General features: G+C 37.8%; 2 protein-coding genes across 3 annotated transcripts in view; one reads left to right on the top strand and one right to left on the bottom strand.

Moving 5' to 3' along the window:
- Positions 1-17428, bottom strand: part of ralgps1 (Ral GEF with PH domain and SH3 binding motif 1) — a 189650-nt gene that overhangs the window by 77292 nt on the left and 94930 nt on the right. The gene's annotated exons all lie outside the window — the stretch shown is intronic.
- The window catches only part of angptl2b (angiopoietin-like 2b), a 42776-nt gene continuing 35078 nt past the window's right edge, over positions 9731-17428 (top strand). For both annotated transcript variants that reach the window (XM_062999209.1, XM_062999210.1), the window contains exon 1: positions 9731-10338. The gene's annotated coding sequence lies outside the window, so the exon portion shown is untranslated. The remainder of the gene's footprint in view (positions 10339-17428) is intronic.

Below are 17428 nucleotides of genomic sequence, written 5' to 3'. Positions count from 1 at the left end.
CATCTAGGATGGACCATCACACAGTGGAAACGTGTATTGTGGTCAGATGAATCAGCATTCCAGGTCTCCGGACCAAAGACGAGAAGGACCATCCAGACTGTTATCAGCAACAAGTCTAAAAGCCAGGGTCTGTCATGGTATGGGTTTGTGTCAGTGCCCTTGGCAAAGGTCATTTACACTTCTGTGATGCAGCATTAATGTAGAAAAGTACATTGAGATCTTAGAGCAACATATGCTTCCTTCAAGACGTCCATGCATTTTTCAACAAGACAATGCAAAACCACATGCTGTACACATTAGAGAGGCATGGCTGCAGAAGAAGAGGGTACGGGTACTGGACTGGCCTGCCTGCAGTCCTGACCTGTCCCCAATGGAGAATTTTGAAAGGAAAAATGTGACAACGACGACCCTGTACTGTTGCACATCTTAAGACGTGTTTGCAGGAATAATTAGACAAAATAAAAGCTGAAACACTAAATCACTTGGTATCCTCGGTGCCAAAACGTCTTTTAAGTGTGGTGAAAAGAAATGGCAACATTACAAAGTGGTAAATGCTTTACCGTCCCAATTTTTTGGAATGTGTTGCAGGTCTGAAATGCAGGAATGGAAGTTTATTAATAAATAAAATGAAGTTGAGCAGATAAAATGTAAAATATCTCAGGTTCATCCTGTCTGCAATCAAATAAAAGTCAAAGTAAATGTAAGAACCTCTGTGTTTTTTTATTATTTGCATTTTCCATGCCGTCCCAACTTTTTCTGATTTGGGTTGTACATGAGTCTAAATAAAGCTGTCACACCCGATAAAAGTAGCTCAAACTATTCAGCAACACTTTACCTCCCAGCTTGAATGATGTCACAGCTTTTTCCTTCTGTTGTTTGGCTCCAATCAGACTTTTTCATTTAACAGGCGTGTGTCGCCAGTAAAAAGCTATGCTCTCAGGAAACCAATCATCTGTGGCAGAAAATACGGCAGCGTGGCTAACTACTGCATGAAACATAACCAGCACTTGGGGGAAACATTAAAGGCAATAGTTCAGAAAATAAAGGAAGATTACTGGACAGTACTGTTTACACCAGGTGCCTTCTTGGTGTTGCCAGGAGCAACAAACACAACATAAAAAAAGACAAAGCACAATGTCCTACTTAGCAATCAGAGTATACTGTGCTCACACACACACACAAACGCACAATGCTGCAAGAAAAGAAAGCAACCCTCACTAAAAGCAACAATGTATTACTAATAAATCCTGGTATCAAAAAAGAATAAAGAAGGTGTTTACTTTTCCATGAACGGAAAACCTGAGAAATGTGCCTGCAGCCTCATTCATGATCAGGCAACCACAAGAGATCAGGGTTCAGGTAAAAGGATACTTTTTCCATCTGAGGTCAGTTTACATTCTAATAGAAGTATGTACTGGCAATGATTTCAGCACTGCCAAGCAAGTTTTAGCAAGAATTTACCTTACAACTTTATAATTACCATAATTTTAGGCCTTAAATCCCATTCATTTTGATTGACACGTTAATAAAACCTAAATATAAACAATTAGAATGCAAAATATCTTGGATGCTGTGGTTGATTTAAATCCAAAAGATATAGTACATGTGTTTTGACAGTATTGGGTATTAATAAATAAACTTTTATGCATAGGACAATTTTATGCTCGGTGGCGCAGCGGTAAAAAGTACTTTGCTGGGGTTTCGAATACATCGTATCGAGTATCAGCTCTGCCTTCCGACTGGGCTTGGTCGGCTGCATGAACAACGATTGGCTGTTGTTCATGGGGTTAGGGGTAAAAAAGTCGGATCATAGGTCCTCATGACTGATGGCGCCTGCACAGGGCTAAGGAATAATGCTGATGGGGGTGTGGCACTCCATACACAGTGCCCGTCGGTGTATGAACTCGACTCGTGCAGGTGTAAAATGCAGTCTGTACTGACTGTACAAAATAAAATAACATTGGAGGGGGCGTATGTCAGTTGAGAGGCGTCCTCAGTCAGCGGTGAAGGGTCGAATCAGTATAGAGGACGCATTCAGGGTAATTGGACACGACTAGATTAGGGGAGAAAATTGGGGAGAATATTGGGGGGAAAAAAGTGGGAAAAATAGAAAATTAAAAATAAATAAATAAAATAAAGCCTCAGAATGGTATCTTTAATATTTGGCAACATTCAATTAATCTATGCACATCAGTTAGCTTTGTTATTTTACTTTTGTTCCACTCCTCTTACCCATTAAAGATCGTAGTATCCTTTTGTACTATAAAGTTATTATTATTATTATTATTATTATTATTATTATTATTATCACAGGCACATTCCAACCCCATGTAATTGCAATCAGTTGATAGGAATGTAAGTATTTTTCTTATAAATACATACATAAGATATAACAGATATACATACAGTATAATGTGCCTGTTATATGTATATATGTAAATATGTTGGGCAGTTGTAGCCTTGCAGTTAAGGTACTGGACTAGTAATCGGAAGATCGCTGTTTCAAACCCCACCACTGCCAGGTTGTCACCGTTGGGCACTTGAGCAAGGCCCTTAACCCTCGCCCTTGCTTAGACTGTACACTAAGTCGCTTTAGATAAAAGCGTCTGCTAAGTGATGAATATGTAAATGTAAGTATGTTTTAACATATAATGTGCGTGTGCCTTTACAAACTATAAGCTAAATGCTCACCCACAGAGGTAACCATGATAAAGTAATGTAAAGAGAAGTGAGAATTCAGCATACGACACTGAAAATTGCTGTTATTAGAATTTCATTTCATTTCTCTGTATCTTTGGAATATCTTTTTATCCCATTCTGGCTCTTACTCTTTAAACAACTGCTCCAGCCTGAAACCCTACAAATCATAACCCTAGTTTCCTGAGATTTTGTAATCAGGACTGAAAATTACTTGTTCTATCAACCTTTAAGGTTTAAACCATATATTTTTCAACTTTTATCCCAAACTTGTTCCCCCCCAGTGTTGTAATAAACTGTCCTCTTTATTTAGCAACCATGCTTTGGAACCATCACAAGCCTATCTGTAGTTCATCAGAGACCAAAAATGAAGTTTCTTTAAAGTTACACGCTGTGGCTTTGTCTGGTCTATCAATAATCTGTACTAAGTCAGACCACAGCTTTATTTATGCTTAATAGTAAACCACAGTTGAGCTTTCACCACTACTGCAGTCACTGTTTCCATTCAGCATCTGCTTGAGAAACACCTACAGCATTACATCTTTTTATGAGTGGACCTGCTCTGGGGAGAATAGTATTACCTCCAGTACCTTACAAATACCATAAAAGTCACTTCCTGTTTTGGAAAAGTTTAATAACAGTGGCAAACTTTTGCTGAATTTATGAGCCCTGCTACTTCGATTGCCAATTTTCTGTAAGGACTAGAATACACATAATATGTAAACATACACTTAATTAGCACTATATTAGCTACACCTAGCAGGTATGTACATTCATTAATAATTTTATAAGTAACACCTACCATACAGATGAATGTTGTGGGTATACAATTACTGACTATAGCCCATTTTTGGCTCAGTACACCCCCTGTACCCAAGTAACCAATAGAAAGGGACTACTATAGGGCCTCGTATATACCATGGTAGTGTGAGTTGTGCTAAAGTGTACCAGGTACAGAGGTGTTGTTGGGATCTTCAAAGACTTCAGTGTTAAAATTATTATTAAAAAAATTTATTTTTAAAACTAATGCCACCTTAAAATAACTGAAAAAAAATTACAAATCGTAATAATAATAATAATATTACAATTATTATAAAAAATTGTATTTTTAAAACTTATGCCACCTTAAAATAACTGAAAAAATATAAAAAATCGTAATAATAATAATAATAATAATATTAAAAGCATTATAAAAATTTTATTTTTAAAACTAATGCCACCTAAAATAACTGAAAAAAATTGTAATAATAACAATATTTAAATAATTATAAAAAATTTATTTTTAAAACTAATGTCACCTTAAAATGACTAAAAAAACTATAAAAATCTTAATAATAATAATAATATTAAAATTATTATGATAACTGTATTTTTAAAACTAATGCCACCTTAAAATAACTGAAAAAATATTAAATTTCGTAATAATAATATTAAAATTATTAGAAAAATCTTATTTTTAAAACTAATGCCACCTTAAAATAATCAAATAAAAAGAAATTAAAATCAAATAAACAAAAACTTGCATTGTGCAGTCTGAAATGTACATGATATCTGATATGAAATTATGTGATGTTTTTTGCCCCTCTTAGAGCCAGAACCCCTTTTGCTTTGATCTTCCATTAAAGCTTTGACATCACCATCTGGCTGAAGTGTGGGCATGATGGGATGGGGTTTTGGCTCCGGTGTATTGACCAACAGCTGAAATACTTCATTTTTAACAGCAGAAGATGGGCTCATAACTTTTGCCATGAAAACACCAATTCACCTCAAAATCTCTTTGGCCCTTGCCTTGCCTTGGTTGGGGTGAGTGGAATGCAAATCTGCTTGACAGCATGGTTTGGCAATTTTCTCTCAGGCGATGGCTAATTGAGTTTACTATGGTGCCAACTGACATGCTGTAACATGGTAAGTGTGCTATTTGTGTAGCTCACAAGCCTCTAATAATATTTGCTCACTGGTTTTGTGTTGTCTGTGATTTTCTTACCATTTTTATTTGTATACATAAGAAAGGTGAAATGTTGCCACACTGCTGACATGAAGCTGGTCGGTGCATCCTTTATTTCAAAATTATTTGTCCTGTCTCTGGCAGATGTAGCCTAGTGGTTAAGGTACTGAACTAGTAATCAAAAGGTCATTGGTTCAAGCCCCACCTCTGCCAGGTTGTTGCTGTTGGGCCCTTAAGCAAGGATCTTAACCCTCAATTGCTCATATTGAATACTGTCAAAATACTAAAAGTTGCATTGGATAAAAGTGTCTGCTAATTGCCAAAAATGTCAATATCTGACACTGAAAAAGTAAAATTATATCACGCCCTGTCATTTAAAAATTGTACACATTTTTAGCCAAATCACAATGCCTTGTTACATCCCTAGTCCTAACCAAACATCACCTGGTCAATTTAGGTTCTAAAGGTGTTCATTCTGATTGACCAATAGGGTACTATGGGCGTACAAAGTGTATGAAGCAACAGATGGGTTACAGACAGTTATTGTATACCCACAAAGTTCATCTGTACGATAGTTGTAGCTCATAAAATAATCAATTACAGTACAATGTACATACTGGAAAACTATCTAATTAAGTGCTCAGTGAGTGCATAACAACTTTTATATAATTTTATTAATATCACTAACTCAATCTCAAAACAAATAATTAATAGGGATCTTTTTTTAGATGCTTATTTGAAAATAAATAGGTGTCATGTATGTATTCATGTTTGCTTGTATTTAATCAGTCATCACATTAAAACACCCTCTAATAATATCTAATATTGTGTAGGTCCCAATCAGTGATGGCATAGTTACCTTGAAAAAGTAATCTGATTACTGATTACTGATTACTCCTTTAAAAAGTAACTTAGTTACTTTATGAATTACTTGATTTTAAAAGTAACTAAGTTAGATTACAAGTTACTTTATTAGTTATATAATGCGGTCCGCTAATGTATCCCATAATGCAACTGGAGCTGCGTAGGCGATTGAAGCGGAATAAGAAACAAGAAAGATAGCGGAAAACGGAGTCCTCTGTTCACAAGTGTAAGTAAGATAAATGAAATAATTTTTTTTAAAGACAAATAAATAACAAAAAGACGATAAATATCCTAAATTTTGGCGAGTGGGGTTTGTAATGAGTCTGTAACTATGGTGATATTACGTCATCACGTCCTCACGTCATCACTTGACGTTGGTAAGATGTACTTCTTTACCAGCCGAGTAGTGCATACTTCCTCCAATCTAGTACAGACTCTGTAAGTATGCGATTCCGGACGCAGCCCGTGACTTAGTTGTCGCATAGGACAGACGTCACTCCCCGAGACGAAAGAAGAAAGCAAAAATATATCTTTTTACTAAGGAAAATAACAAAAATAGTAACGCACAGTAACTTGGATAAGTAACTTTAATCTGATTACTGGATTGGAAATAGTAACGCGTTAGATTACTCGTTACTGAAAAATGTGGTCAGATTAGAGCGTTACTGACCTTCAGTGGTCCCAATCATGCCACATAAACTGCAGATCCCTTAAGTCCTATAAGCTTTAAGGTAGGGCCTCTATGGACTGAACTTGTTCAACAGATGTCCAATTAGATTGAGCTCTGGAAAATTTGGAGGTTCTACTCAGCAGAGCTGATGATGCACTCTAATCTGCCCTCGTCCTTTGCAGTAGAAGCAGGTTACCAGATGATGACGGAGGAACTGATGTTCTGTTCCCATTTGAGCTTCTGTGTGATGGTGCCCAGAAAGCTGAAAGATTCGACAGTGTTAACTAAAGAGCCACAAAGAGTGATTGGGGAAAGTGGGGCTGGATCCTTTCTAAAATCCACAACCATCTTAACTGTCTTTAGGATGTTAAACTCCACGTTGTTCTTTCACACCATGACACCAAATGGTCAGTCTCCTGCATGTAAGCAGACTTATCCCCATCAGAGATGAGCCCAGTGATAGTGGTGTTGGGTGCAAACTTCAAGAGCTTGGGATGTAAGGGGTCTGCAACAATGTTTAAGAAGGTATCATTTGTTAAAAAAAGGTGCCAAGTGTTTAAAAAGTCCACATGAATGTCATAACCCAATGTTTCCCAGCAGAACACTGAATTGGAAGCATTGCAACAAATACTGCCAGCTTGCTTTCTTCCCATAGTGCATTCTAGTGCCATCCTTTCCCAGGAAAGCGATCTTCCAATGTGACAGTAGTAGGATCTTCAAATATGACAATGAACCCATTTAAAAGCACAAAATGCACAAAATGAAAATGAACCCAAGTGCAGGATGCTTAACCAAGGCAGAACAATACTGTGGTTAAAAGGCCACAAACAAAAGGGGACACTGAAGAAATAAGTAAGGTGGCCAAAATAACAGAAAAAAACCACAAACTTTCACAACCCGCAACTAAGAAAACTGAAAACTCATTGTTACAATATACGTAGAAAGCTGCTCCGCCTGCCTGCCTGCAACAACCAAACCAAACCAAACCAAACCCACAGCCAGAAAAAGCAGTAACTTAGTCAGCACCCCACCCAACCAACTAGCACAATCTGTGTTCAGCATGTGTCCATCGTTAGTGTATAATCCAGAAAGGGGAAGTCATGCTTCTTCTGGGGCAATACGCTCTCCCAGGGCAGTTTCATCATGAAGCCCAAAAGCGCAGCAACCCCGGCCAGGTTCCCATGAAGAGATAAAGATTACCAGCATCTACAGCTGGCGGAAAACCAGGGTGAAAACCAGGGAGAAAGCCAGCGTGTCATTATTTCAAAGAAAAGCAGGTTTGCACACAGAGGAGCTGGTAAACACTGTCACAAAGGGTGCCTGATTTAGGTAAACAATGGCTAATCAGGTTGACTTAGAAATGTGGTGATTAATAAATGAATAGCCTGAGTGTCCCTAAAAGACATTTGTGAAACAAATATGGGTTCCTCCAGTTATCTTCAACAATATCAGTTTGTTGCCAACAAAAGTAGCTTTGATTCAATCATTGTTGAGTAGCATGTGTTAAGAAGTCTTATTGTCACATTAATTGCATTATCATTTCACTAACTCATTTAATTTAAGAGACATTACATTTGTCTTAGGGCTAAAGACTTACATTAAACTATTTTAAAAAATAGCCTCATCATAGATAATCACCGTGTCATTTTGTTCTGTGAACAGTTTCTACCACACTGGTGGACCTCACAAAGAATTGGCTATTTATTCCTGTCATTAAAAACAGCTGATTCACACATTAAATACACATATTACGGACAGTAGTAGACTAGTGGGTAAAGCTTCAGGCTATCCACTGAAAGGCTGAGAGTTCGATTTCCAGCTCTGCCATGCAGCCACTGTTGGGCTTTTGAGCAAAGCCCTTAAGCCTCTCTGCTCCAGGGGCGCCATACGATGGCTGACCCTGCGCTCTGACCCCAGCTTCCCCCCCTTACCTAACCTTTCTAATGTCTTAAATGGTCTTTTTTGTTATAAATACAAGTATATTTCCCTTAAATCTTAACTTATAGAATAAACATTACTGTTGTAAACAATAATAAACATCAATACACAGTAATACTGTACATAAAACACATCACATTTCGGTTCAGTACATGTGCTGTACCATACACCATAAAAAAATTCCTTCTTTTTTTATAAAATGTTTCTACCAGAAACAACAATAACTCTCAAATTTCTCTATTATTTCCTTCTTTGTTTCAATAGTGTTGTATTTTGTCATTGCATGAAAGAAAGAATACTTTACTCAGCAACTTCCTTCTTCTCTCTCACTCACTGTCCCCTCTGTCTGATACACAGTGACAGCTACTGGCAGGAGTAATTATACAACATTTTCTCGCCACTGCGCTTTCTCTGCACATTCTTTGAGGCCATTTTAATATAAAATTTTACAAAATATAAAGAAAACACAGAAAAAACACCGTCCACTGTCCGAATGTTCGCTCTATATATATAGAGAGAGAGAGACGTTCGGAGTCAACTTGTTCGTGACGTCACGTGTTTCACGAATTTCGGTTCGTAATCCGAAATTCGTTTGTACGTTAAGTTGAAATAGATCGTTCGTAACCCAAAATGTTCGTATGGTAAACCGTTCGTAACTCAAGGGTCTACTGTATTATAATTCAGAGGTTAAGCACGGTCACCTCACAAGAATGGTGTGGGTTTGATTCCCCAGCCAGATTGTCAGGGTCCTTTGTGTGTTTGCATGTGCTCCCTGTGTCCATGTGGGTTCCTTCGGGTGCTCTGGTTTCCTTCCACAAGTCCAAAGACATGCAGTAAGTGTGCATGTTTGTACATGTGTCTGTCCTGTGATTGACAACCTGTCCAGGGTGTTTTCTGCCTTTTACTCAATGAATCAGACCCAAAATGACCATGACCATGATAAACTTATTAAAATACACTGGATATCATGCAAAACAATGCACTGGGGACAGGTACATTGGACATACATTTAGAAAGATCAGAAGTTTAATTATGAATGCTACAATATAATATAATATCCTTGGCTAAGTGTTCAAGCCAAGAGAGAAAACACTGACTGACTCACAGCAACAACCTTGTGCCAGCTGGGCTCTGTCTCATTCACTTTGCATGTTATGAGACAGAATAATATAATCCAGATTTGTTTGGCTAGCACAACTAAACTACTATATTATGCAAACAATTTTAGAATTTGCAGGCCTTAAAATGCATTTTTCACAAATAAATACTAAATATTTGTTTAGCTGATGCTACAAAAATATGTTCATATTAATATCTAGTTCTAAAGTGATTGCAGTGATAATTTGAATTTTGTTCAACACATCACTAATGAGACAACTGTACAGAAATATGTTGTTCTGTGTTGTGCTGTGTGTGCGAGAGTTTAAAAAAAGAGAGAGACAAGAGACAGATAAGTGGAATGAAGGATTTGTAATTTGCCAGTAGATGCTTCTGTGCCAAGGGGCAGGGAAAGAACTAAGGGGCGGGATCTCCAACATTTACTGCTTGTTGAGGCACAACAGCTTTCATCATTTAGGAGAGTGATGTAGTTGGACAGAGAGTGTTTAGACTAGAATAGCAAAAGTGATGGTGACACACAGTCCAGCCGGCTAACCCTGGTGGACACTCAGTCTTCCACTAAGTACACTGGAACTTATGGAGGTCTGGAGTATTTTATCTTAAAGACTATAATCCTTCCACGTTCATTTTCTTTTTTTAGATTACTTTAATCTGACAGCCTTGGGTTGTACTTGCTGTATTACAGGATATATTTACAAAACAAGGACTTATCGTGTTCAAGGGAACTGCATGCAGGGAGCTTCCAGCCAATATTTTTGTTCCATCCAAGAACTTGTTTGTTTGACATAAATTACATAGTCTTTAGGAGGCTCGTGCTGGTGGGTCTGCTGCCTTTCACAGCCGTTTCATCTCCTGACAGACAAAGGTGATTTATTAAAGGCTTGGAAGCAGGGACCTCAAGCCACAAAACTGAGGACACATACCACAAGGAGGAACAGCAGGAGATTAACACAGAAAGCAGACGGAGCACGGGAGACGTTGAGGGGAATCCTAGAGCCATACAGCAGTTGTAGTGAGTAACAGAGAGCCTTTGTGAACCTTTGTAAAACTTCCGCAGAACACTGAGTGGACCTGAAGGGCTCTTGCTGGAGGGTGCAATTGTCAGGTAAGAATACAACCTACTTGGCTCTCTGTAAATGGCAATGTCACTATTTTTGGGATATTATTGTGTCAAATTTAAAACACCTGCTTGATTTAAAAAACTGAAGAGATGAATATGTAGCTGGATAAAACAATCCAATAAAAACATCATGTTTAAGAAGTCATTTGGTAAGTCATTGGAAGCATTTTAATAGGCATACATTCTTTACTTAATTGCATCTTACAGCAAAAACAAGGTCCGCAAAAAGCTTTCAAAGCATCAAAGGGGTCATTGTTGAAGGGGATCAGTCAGGAATAGGTTCAAAAAGTTTACAAAAGATTATTCAATTATAAAGAACACTCAGGAAAGTAACATTTTATCAATAACTTTGCACATTATGTTAGAAGAACGCTATCTTTTGACAGTTTGACTAATTTGTCTGTGATGATAATGCCTTCCCAAGAGCAGGCATGTAAAAATCAGTCAATTATACTGATTTTTTTCTTTGTCCTTCTCTTAACTAAGAAGTAGGTGTGATGACAAAGTGGTTATGCACTTAGAACTACCAGTAATCAAAAATCCAGTGCCAGATTTGAATTCCAGATAACAGTACTGCTGCTTTAGAGGATATGTAAAACACACTACAGTGGCAAAACGTTAGTTTGTTTGTTTGTTTTATTAGGATTTTAATGTCTCTTTGTTTACATTCATGACAGAAACGGTAGTTACTCATTACACAAGATTCATCAGTTCACAAGGTTATATCGAACACAGTCATGGACAATATTGTATCTCCAGTTCACCTCACTTGCATGTCTTTGGACCGTGGGAGGAAATCCGGAGCACCCGGAGAAAACCCACGCAGACATGGGGAGAACATGCAAACTCCACACAGAAAGGACCCGGACCGCCCCACCTGGGGATCAAACCCAGGACCTTCTTGCTGTGAGGCGACAGTGCTACCCACTGAGCCGGGCAAAAAATTAGACTGGGATGACAATAAGCAGATATATTGGTACACCTGAATTAAAACAGTAGCAGAGTAAAAGTGATGAGTATAAAATAAGAACTATGAGCAAATTGGCAGATTTAATAGTACTGTAAAGTAGCTGATGTTTTTGCAGATGGTAATATTCTTTGTTAAATTCCATCCCTGTTATTCACACATTTATGAAGCAACCACCCAAAACTACATCACACGAAGCATGCAGCAATGTCCACACATGAAGCTTATAAATAAATGTAAACGTCCGAAACCTTCCACCAAATCATTGCACATCTGAATGTATGTGTAACTGGATACCCTGGCAATATTCTAGGTTTACTTTTGCATATTTTTAAAATAAAGAAAAATAAGGGGTGTGTGTTCTGGTCAAAGGAACATTAACTAACAATAAATACACACAGCTTGTTATAAAGAGACATTACACACACAACCACACACTCCAATACAACACCAATGTAGCTGCTGCCAAGTTCCAGTGTCAATAGAGCCCTCTGATAAACATATCTCTGGCAGATGCAGTTCTGTGGCATGGGTGGTTTGGATTAAAAATAAATGATTAAAGAAAGAACAGAAAGAAAAAATAAACACAGCTTTTGAAGTAGGCAAATTCAAGGTAGCTACAATATAAGAATATGCTTAAAATAATGGTTTAGCTCAGCGGTCCCCAAACTTTTTTGCACCATGGACCAGTTTCATATAAAATATAATTTTACAGACCGGCAGGGGCGGGGGGGATTTAAAATAACTGTACTACTCACAGATTAGCTTTTTTATTGCTGCAACGAGACACTGCTCTCACCTAGGGGTGAATGGAGACAATAACACCCGTACAAAGTAGTGTTTTCATTGCTAATTATTTATTTTTTCTGTGCGGCCCAGTAATAAATGACCCACGGCCCGGTGGTTGGGGACCACTGTTTTAGCTCAAGTTGAAACTCATGCACACACGTTTCCAGGTAAAAAAATTTAACACGCTTAATAAATATAACATCCGCAATCAGAACCTTGAAGTTAGTTATGGTTAGACACTCAACTGCTAAAAATGTGTTGTGTTATTACTTAGCTAAAATATTTTCTTTAGTTGCGTAGTACAACTGTGTGTACACAGTGTGAATGAATCCTACAAGTGCTAAGTTAATACACATTCAAATTACCAAGGGATGTATTCCAATTTGTGTAGCCATCGAAATACAGCTTATGTAATAATTGGGCATACATTTTAGTAATTTATGACAACAAATTCTCGAGATTAGTGTCTTTTCAGTATCACAGACACAAGAGAACACTTGCTAATAGAAGCTCTATTGAAAAGTTATGAAAAATGCCAAATTCATGCAGTTTCATAGCCAACTGCTATGAATAATAATGATTTTCAGTGGGACTCACAACAGCTTAGAAAGACATTCTGGTCATTGTTATTTTCTAAACACATTATATCACGTATTTAGTTTTAAACAAAGCCATCCGCCACACCACTGTTTAACCGTCACGCTGCACTGAGAACTGTACAAACAAATCCATACAGAGAAAAAAGGGTGAGGGATGTCCTGAGAGAAAAGTTCTACTCATACACAGTCCCATATCTCAGTTCATGAATGGAACAGGATGAAGGTGCTTTAAGCGGCTGTTTTCTTTCTTCAGGAAGCCATCTCCAGCTGCAGCATTGCAGGGGGAAGAGACCACAGAATTAAGCTTTGTACACTTTGCCAAGACTCTGTTTTCATAAGTGGGTTTTAGAATGATCACTGGAGCTTATCAAAAACAGTCTCCTGTGTGTATGTATAAACACCAGAGCAGGAGTAAGCAGCTGATAATGGGGCAAACGGGGACAAGATTTCAAGACTTCTAGCAACAGTGCATAAATGATTAAGGAAAAACTAAGACAAACTTGGCAAACTCTGTTCTCAGAGAGTAATATTGAGAGAAAGCCCAGGCTACACTGAATTACATAATGCAAGTTATGATAAATCAACGCCCAGCTTGTAATGCTGAAAGAATCTCCACAACTAAAAAGAAAGGAGCTTTTGCTGTAAGCAGTTTGCTGTTTTGGGATGGGGGCACAGGAGAAAAGGAGTGGGGAAACAGTTGGGGGTGTGAGAAGCTGAGTCGTTAGAAAAGCATTTATGGAATGCCATGTTCAGGTTTAAATAAAAGAGACAACAGAGAAAGCCAAACGAAAGAAAAAAGAGAAAACAACCAGTGGTTGTGCCCAGATACCCTCCAATTACCTACTGGAACAGCTGCACAGACCTTGGGGTGGACTTATGTAACTGTCACCTGGTGTTTCCACCAGCAAACATACAGCCTAAAATTAAAATCCATATAGTACAGGTCTGGTAGAAAATTATACTAACATAGCAAACAGTAATACACACACAGGTGTCTGACCAGAGCTCATAAGCTACAAAAATTTTTTGTCAACCCTTTTGATGTCTCACATATCTACCTTCCCCATTAAAAAATGTTGAATCCAAGATGAGAGTATCCAAGATAGGCGGTGTTTGGTGACATGGCCTAACACAGGTTTCTCCCTTTTCCCAAAGCTTGTGCCTAAAAATATTTGGTCTGTGGTGTCCTTCCATTAATACAAAACCACATGGTGTTCTGCAGCTGTTACCCTTACCCTGGCTGTTTATAACCTCTTGCAGCACTGTCTTTGGTGTGACCTTAGAACTTCATCCATTCCTAGGGGGAATATTAATAGCAGTTTCTACTTTTTGTAGACAATTTACACAGACTAGACATAACATTATGACCACTGACAGGTGAAGTGAATAACACTGATTATCTCTTCATCACGGCACCTGTTAGTGGGTGGGATATATTAGGCAGCAAGTGAACATTTTATCCTCAAAGTTGATGTGTTAGAAGCAGGAAAAATGCTGCTTTGAGTGAGTTTGACAAGGGCCAAATTGTGATGGCTGGACGACTGGGTCAGAGCATCTCCAAAACTGCAGCTCTTGTGGAGTGTTCCCGGTCTGCAGTGGTCAGTATCTATCAAAAGTGGTCCAAGGAAGGAACAGTGGTAAACCGGTGACTGGGTCATGGGCGGCCAAGGCTCATTGATGCACGTGTGGATCGAAGGCTGGTTGATTAAGAAGTTAATGCTGGTTCTGATATAAAAGTGTCAGAATACACAGTGCATCACAGTTGCAGGGCTGTTTTGGCAGCAAAAGGGGGACCAACACAATATTAGAAAGGTGGTCATAATGTTATGCCTGATCAGTGTATTTCATTTTAAATTAATGAACCCCGAAATCTTTTAAAAAGTTTTTATTAAAGCATGGTTCCAGAGAAGGAAACTGTTTATGTGATGAGAATGTAAATAAACCACTTGCATGGATTTTTAAAATGCAATAAAAAGAAGAATCTTTGGTAACTATCTTCAATCTTAAATCAACTCACAGTAGATAAAACTCATTTCAGTGTTTTCACTGATTAACTTCAATGACCACATTTAGAATTAGATGCCTGCAACAACACACTCTAAAATAATTGGGACAGAGGTCTTTAGAAATGTGTTATCAGATTTACTATCATCAAGACTTTTAAATGGTTTGCGACCTGAGGACACTAACTGTTGCTGTTTTGCAAGTGGAATTTCTCTCTGTTCCATCTTGATAAGAGACTTCAGCTGCTTAACAGTCTGTGGTCACCAGTAGGATCAGTAGGAAATAGATCTTGACTGCAGGCAGGACATTCAAGCACATGCACTCTGTGTCTACAAAGCCACACTATTGTAGCACATGCTGTAAGAGGCCTGGTATTGCCTTGCTAAAATAACCATTGACTTCTTGAAGAAAGATGGCAGCATCTCTCCAAAATCCCAATAAGACATCTCAAACTCATGGGTATTAGATTTCATTCTCTAATTAGCCTTAGTCCCAACTTTTCTGTTTGTATGGCAAATTCTAAATTTGTTTATATTTACAAAATACAATTAAGCTGATCAGATGCATTGGAAAGCTTTTCTTTCTACTGTAGTTAGTTAATGAATATTTAAGAGAATTAACAAATTCTTCTTTTTATTGCATTTTACTAATAAATGAAAGTTGTGACACATCATTAAAATTAATGCAAGAATCGTAAACATTATGAAAGCTTTGCTACTTCCATGCTGACTGAGATGAACAAGATAATAAAGATATATTTATTAGAACTCTTGCATATAATCTGTCACTGGCTACCCAAGGGCAGTGCCAAAATAAATAAGATAGATTTACACTTTGGCCTGCTCAGGCACATGCTGGCGCTTGTGAGAGAGGGAGTAGAGAATGGAGATAATGAGTTGTTTTAAATTTCCTATGTGGTTAATGAGAGTGTTTAAAATGGAATCAGATGTGTTTTTCCACTAGCTGAGAGACTGACCCAAATACTAACACACACATGCACACACACACACGTTTGCTGTGGTTCTACAGTTGGTGTCCAGACTTTTAAAAGCTTCTTCATACACACTCTTGCCTATACAATTTGTGTCATAATGCAAGCCACATGCACTAAGTTATGTTACACATATAGATGAAGTGAAAGTAAAACCACAACCAACATTCAGTTGGACACAACTACTGCCTCAGGATTGACATTATCTTATTACTCATACTATACAGTAGTAGAAAATAAATTGGTTATGCAAAAAACTGTATATAACAAAACCATAATAAACAACAATAAGTACACCATATTTAGCTAGGTATAGGGCCTGATGTAGAGCCTGCAATTTCATAAAAATATGATGCACAGCACATTAACTGTATAATCAAATGAATAAATAAAGGATGTACCAATATTTGCCAACAATTTGGGAACACGTCCTTGCTGTTTGAGGAATTTGATGAATTTGTTTTTGAGAAACGCCTGTAGCCTGCACAAAGCCCTGACCACAAACCCAATGACCACTTTTGGGATTAATCAGAACACTGAATGCAAGCCAGGTCTTTCTATCCAACATCGGTGCGTGACCTCACAAATGCTCTTATCCAAAATCTTATGAACTGCCTTCCTAAAAAAGTACAGGTCAGTGTCACAGGCAACACGGTCATGGGCAATTTTGTATCTCCAATTCACTCATCTAACATGTCTTTAAACTGTTTAACTTTTTGTTAAAAGGCACTAGTGTCTTTGTTAAGGTGAATCTAGTGATGTAATCACATGCATATTAATATTAACATGAGGGTTACAACAGTCAGCATTATGGCTTTCAGATATAAAGTTTAATGTACATCACATTTGTCAAAGGTCCACGTCATTTTATGTGGCTGGCGAGAGCTTAAAAGACATATGATTGTCTCCCACAATGCATGCCGATTTTGTGACCTGCAAAGTGACCACATCCCACCACTAGATGTCAGTGTTTCCACATCAGCGTTTAACTGAAGCGGTTTTCCAACAAGTGATATTGAGAAATATTTACAAAGAATCTCAAAATGTCCAAGAAGAGAAAATTGAAGCAGAAGGAAGGTAATTTAATGAAAGATGGGAAAGTGTAAACAAGTTCCCACTCTTGTGTTATGAGGCCGTGTCTGTGGTAAAGGAGTACAATATAAATGTAGAAATACATTATAAATATACAGTATACATTTGGCAGTTTGACACCAAACACAGAATGTAGCCTTCAAGAAAGACAACAAATTGTCCACGACCTTAAAGGCAGACTGCAATCACAGCAGGATACGTTACAATCAGCCCTTTGAAGGCCACCATAATGCAGATCTGGCCCTCGGTGAAAATGAGTTTGACACCCCTGATGTACATTGTATTTTGTCAGAATAGCCTATTCATTAGATACACTAAATTATACTTTTTGAATCAGTGTTCCAAATGCTTACTTCAACTATACTATGCTTAACTTAAAAAAATACAAAAATAAAAGGGGTGTCCACATGTTTCTGACCATACAGTAGTGACGCTGGCTCAGCGCCTAATGCAAACAAGAAAATGAGAACGGGATAATAAATTCAAGACACAAAAACAAGGCAGGATAACAGGACTTGGAATTATAACAATAACACGAATACATGATACTAAACACACACAACCTGAAGATGAGAAACAAGAACACGACTAGCATACGCTTCGCATGCATACTGAAATACATATGCAATACTT

This window comes from Trichomycterus rosablanca, chromosome 7 (assembly GCF_030014385.1).
Source record: "Trichomycterus rosablanca isolate fTriRos1 chromosome 7, fTriRos1.hap1, whole genome shotgun sequence".
NCBI classification, from domain to species: domain Eukaryota; kingdom Metazoa; phylum Chordata; class Actinopteri; order Siluriformes; family Trichomycteridae; genus Trichomycterus; species Trichomycterus rosablanca.
The sequence above is the reverse complement of the archived record's forward strand: the minus strand, read 5'-3'. Positions and strand labels throughout refer to the sequence as shown.